This window comes from Cyprinus carpio, unplaced genomic scaffold, assembly GCF_018340385.1.
Source record: "Cyprinus carpio isolate SPL01 unplaced genomic scaffold, ASM1834038v1 S000006247, whole genome shotgun sequence".
NCBI classification, from domain to species: domain Eukaryota; kingdom Metazoa; phylum Chordata; class Actinopteri; order Cypriniformes; family Cyprinidae; genus Cyprinus; species Cyprinus carpio.
Genome location: NW_024878931.1, coordinates 1 through 5702, shown reverse-complemented (window position 1 = coordinate 5702; position 5702 = coordinate 1). Strand labels below are relative to the sequence as shown.

The 5702-nt window shown below is 41.9% G+C and overlaps 1 long non-coding RNA gene across 1 annotated transcript; it reads right to left on the bottom strand.

The window, feature by feature from the left end:
• Positions 1–3798: 3798 nt before the first annotated feature.
• Positions 3799–4134, bottom strand: LOC122143556. The gene is made up of 3 exons (XR_006159218.1): positions 4113–4134; positions 3911–4025; positions 3799–3828 (listed from the first exon to the last, which is right to left on the bottom strand). It is a non-coding gene; the product is annotated as an uncharacterized LOC122143556 (long non-coding RNA).
• Between the last annotated feature and the right edge of the window lie 1568 nt (positions 4135–5702).

Below are 5702 nucleotides of genomic sequence, written 5' to 3'. Positions count from 1 at the left end.
ACAACTATGCTTACGGGCTAGCAAATGGAAGTGATAAAATATCACCACAAATAGAATTCAATCGAAATCTAAAATTCACAGAAAAGGCCCATAAAGGAAGATATTGAAGTATTGGTCTAAACACCAACTCAAACTTAAGGAACAAACTTTTGATATTGTGATAAGTTATTATTCCATCTATAATCCTATGGTTTGCTAATAGGAAAAAGAATACGTACAGAATGTCCAGACAAATGAGAAATTGGCTACGGTGAAAGGGTTTTTTAAGGCAAATAGAAGGCCTTCTTTGGGATCGAATTGTAAGCATAAGGAAAAATGGAATATGGGAAGGCCCGTAATGATATAAGGAGATACTCATAACAGCGGGAGATCTCCTTGCAAGGAACTCTCGGCTTTATTCTCCTTGAATTAAAGTCTTTTCTTCTGAAAGCAAAACCCCAGACTGAGTGTGATTCTTCGGAGCTGAGGCAGACGACACTACACTTACACTTACAATCAAAGGTCAAATGTAATGATCAGGATTGTTCAGGGGATGCTCGTTTAGGGTCAGTCGACGATGGGAAGGATTCGAATCTCAGCCCTGATTTTTAGGGGTTTCTGTTGAATTTAGTGCGCGAGCAGAACAGTTCAGGCTTCTCCTGAATGAGACCATAAAAGTTTGAGTGTTCTTTAAAATACCCCCCACTATGGGTTTGAATATGTCTGGACCAGACAGAAAGCTGACATATTCACAGATAAAAGTCCTCTATGAGAGTGTTCTGCTTTAAAAAACTGAGTCTGAGATTCTGCTGCTTACAGAACTGCTAGAGCTGCTAGAAATCTGGGGGAAAGCTTTATTCATGTGCTTGGAGAAATGTACATCTGTAATAAAAACACAACAAATAATACACATTAAAATTGTCCTAGTGAACTTAACATCTTTGAAAATGTCCTATCTGGTCCCCCACCAGGGACATTCAACCCCAGAATGATGGATTTGTTCTTTTAAAAATTCATAGTTAAACAAGTGTGTTGTGTGCCGAAACACAGAAACTGTGGTTAAACCAGGTTAAAACAAACAAACAAACAAAAAAAAACCTGGTGGTTTTGCATCACCAATACAAAGGGAATATCAAACAACCTCCATTGGACCACTTGAGCTGGACTGGCCCACTTAAAAGATTAAAAGGAAAGAAAATATGTATTTTTATTTCTACCGCACATATTCATAGGGCACCAAACACGATACAGTTTATTGGCATAGGGGCACCATACGCTGCAGATCCTCCGAACAGAACTAGTAAAGAATATAATTTAAACATGTTGATGTGTCAGTCACCAAATATTAGACTATTACATAGGCAGAGTTTCACATTTTACCTGGGGAGCACTACTTGCAGACCACGACTCTGATTTTTACACACCATAAATACCATATTTTCTCCAATTTTAGTTATAACATAAAAAACAAACAAAAAACATCCATTTTCAGACTAAAGGAACAGAATCCAGAAGAGAGTCTACTCATGCATACTTGATATCTGGCCAGAGAATAGGAGTTTATTTTTAAAACATACTAAAAATTATTTGTACCAACTTCACTCATTTATCTCTACACACTAAAAATAATAGGATAAAAGCGCAAAATAAAATGAAAAATGTGAAAATAGGTTTTTATTCATAGCTCTGGCAAAATCAGTTGGCTCTGGTCAGTGCATATAATGCATATAATGTAAACAGCATGGATAAATAGTGAATCAAACGTTATCCATGAGATAATGTGATGATGTATTATGTGTGTTTAAATACATTTATTTAGCTGACCACCGGAAGTGTCCAATTGTTTATTCCAAAGCCACTCCAAATGCAGGATATTGATAATGTAGATTAAAAGTCCTGCATTGCCGTTTATACTGTTGCTATGACTAGCTCCGCCACACATAAAACAATATTACACTATCATGTGACAGGAAACCTGTTTATGAAATCCTTCTAAACAGTCCTGATCCCGGAGGGCCAGTGTCCTGCACAGTTGATCTGGTTCAGGCGAGTTTGATCTGGACTGGAGGACAGTGGCTCTCCAGGATCTGGACCGCACAGCCCTGCTCTAAACACACACAGAATCAGTGAACTTACGCCCTGTTGGCACTCTCCTCTGCAGCAGCGGCCCTTTGACCGGCCTGTTTGCTGTCTTTATTAACGCTGATGAAGCTGGCCGTGCAACGCTTGCTCATCTACCTGAACGCTGAGCTCCACAATCCTGCTCCTGATGTTCTCCACACCTGAAGCTCGTCCGCCTGCTCCCCTGCAGCCTTCCAGAGAGCGACCGCCAGACCGGGCCGCCAGCCGGGTGGATCGGGCCAGCCTGTGGCTACACATTGCCAGCCTGTAATACACACAGTCTGATATGGTGAAGCTAATATGAACGCAGGACATCTGATCACACTCACATCTACAATGAAATGAAACAATAATAAAACTGTATTAGTGGGATTTATTTGTTGGCCAAGCAAGGGGAGGCAATGGAAGTTCAATACGAAAACTACCTTCCTAATCAACCTGATGAATCGGTTCACAAATCATTGACTGGCGGATTCATCTGCAAACCGACTGATCCGATAGCTGTTCTTGAGTCACTCAGTGATTCAATGATCCAGGATATTACTGAAAGTTTGAGTGCAAATCTGATGGTGTGGAAAGTAAAGTTTTGAATGCTGAATTTACCGCTGGGATTATTGAGGGAATAATTACACTATGTCAAGGATTGCTTGTGCAGTTATTGGCTAACACTAAAAAGATTTTACAGTCTTACTGTATCAGATTTTCTCAGAATGAGACCACAAACATGACAATAAATAGTTTTTCTTCTTATAGTGTGTATTATTGTCCATGCATCACCACTGCTGTGTTTGTTTCAGATGTTAGAAACTAGCATATTTGCACAATAGCTGCCTTCAACCGTTAAACATTGCCTTTGCCTCTTTAACCATATGTAACATTGTATTTCTATATAGTATTTGCTGCTACATATTTACACAAATTCTTTGTGTGTAAGGTACATGCTTTTCTATCCCGCTGAGACTTATATCTAAATACACACAGACCTCATAGAGATTTGTAGTCACTTAAGGGGACATGAACTTTGAGGTCCCACATAGTGCAAAAAGCCATACAAATCATACAGAATGAGTTTTTTTTGGAGATTGTAAAAAATGTTTTCTGTGAGGGGGTAGGGGTTAGGTGTGTAGCATAATAGAATATACAGTTTATTTGCAATATATAAAACCATTACACTTTTTGAGAGTCCTCCACAAGGATAATGTAAACTCCATATATGTGTGTGTGTGTAAAAGGTGGTGTGGCGTGCGCAGCATTTGTTACCCCCAGTCCTTCCCCTACTTTAAGAGGAACAAGCTGGAGCTGTTGTGTCACTGGAGCCATCTTAGCCTGTATTTCACAGTGCTACAGCTCCTTCGCCCCTCCTCCTGAACTTCATGAGAGAAACAGAAAGTAAAGCGTGAGGATTTGATTTCCATTCCTCAGCTACTTTCTTAAGGGCTGGTGTTGCATCACATCGGTTAGGAGAGGGCTGCTAGGCAGCAATAGCAATTCTCTTAATCACAGAAACACAAATGATTTGACATGTTGTATTTTGTCTGCAGGCTACTAATACTAAACCATTTACAGCTTTGACCTGTCCTTTAATCTGAGCTAGATGAGCGCCTCTGACCCTGGAACAGTGCACTGATGGGTGGGGACAGCATGTCCACCATCACGCCTCAGGAACGGTCCAATCCACAGAGATATCATCCACAGCTGGTGGAGAGCAAACCTGAGCGACTGCATCACCTGATGGAGAAGAGAGGCGGGTAAATAAACACCCTAAACCTCTGCACTGATGGATCCAGTCTGATTCCGCAGCAGATCTTACTTTGGGCTGCATGCGGTCAGTCCCTGTGATGAACTGAGCGTGACCAGAACCTTCTCTGGCCATTCCTGTGACGAGAGCCGTACTCGCACCCTCACCGATCCCGAAGGAGAAACACCTGGAGGCACAAGAGCAGCTCCAGCACTGAGCTTCTGACATGAACTAACCCTGGAGTAAATGAGGAGCACTGAGACGAGTGACACACCTGTGAGAGAAAGTCTGACTCTCACCAGATCAGCACCTCCTTCGGTTCCACACCTCTCCATCAGTGAAGACGAACAGCTGAGAGAAAATCTCAGGATGAGAAAAACACCTCTCCAATGTTCAGAACGAGTGTTTAGTGATTAATGCGTTTGGCTGTACCTGTCGGGGGTGATCTGGGTAACAGGGCTGACTGTAGATGTGTTTCAGAGGCTGTGGATCTCTGTCACCAATCGCGCCAGCCTTACTCTCTTAGAGCTTCTCATCGTGACCTGCTGTACAACACTGACTGCAACGACACACCCACATCTTTCAACCAGCAACCAACAGAATCACCTGAGAACATAAACATCCAGTAACTGACGGAAGAACACTCAAAGCAAGAGCGAATCGTAGGTTGAAGTAGACCATGGGCAAACTCTTCCAGCCCGTTCCACACCAGAACCATGATTCAGACTCGTGCATCTCAATAAGTGTCATACGAAATCTAATCTACTCTGCATTCAATGCCTTGTGCGCTTTCCAGATGCATCTTCCGCTCATAGCCGGATCTGTCGACCAGAAAACGCTCTTTAGAGCATGAGACACACCTCCGCGGGAATCTGGGTCAAATGATCATGAGCGTGGGTGCCATCAGAGACCCGAAACAGGACGGGGTTAAAACAGGGAAAAGGGGGTAAATGGCCTGAATTCGTATGAACCGTTTACATTGTTCAAACCACCAAACACCCATCAAGCCCTGTGCCCCGATCAGATCACCCACCCTAAACATCAGACCCCAGACAGTTCTCTCACACATCTTTACTAATTTACCCACAAACCGGGGCTTGGGACAGAATATGATTTTCTGTTCAAAAATACAAAGGTTTATTTAGGTCATTATGGTTGAATGTGAATTTTGGGTTTTTTCACACCGGGAAAGTCTGCTAGTTCACTTGCTTTGGTCGGACCAAATACAATGTTGATTTATTTTTTTTTTATTTTTTTTGGGGGTGTGGTCGCTTTCACACTGCCCTTTTTGCAAGTGAACCAGAAATTGTAAACAAAACCACCGGTATGCTAAGGTCATCCATTCATTGGACAGAACATTCTCAAGCGGGGGAAAAACAGGAAGTTTGAAACATGTAATCATGGAGACTTTTTAATGCATTTGTTATTATTTTTATGATTTTCTGTTATCAGCTCCAAGCAATATGAAGACACTTATGAACATCAGATGGTATTCATCTGATGTTCTTGGAGACATCATTGGGCTCCAGGTCGAACCACTACTCATTTTCAATGGCTACAAATGTAGCGACACAACCTTTCTCATAAGGCAACTCCAACTATGGAAGGCACAGTGCTTTCTGCAATTGGGTCAGATCGAGGTCAGATCATATTCACACTTTAAACGAACCGTACCAGAATTCGTTTGGAACTGAACCGGGATAACCTCTTTAGCTGGGTCTGGGTTTTGGGGGGGTTTTCAAAACAGGCCAAAATAAAAACCTAAAGGGGAAAGGGGGGCAAAGTTTAAACTACTTGAAGGCTAAAAAAAAAAAAAGCTTTCAAATTTTGACTCAAAATCAGTGGGAAAAAGGCCTAAAAGCCC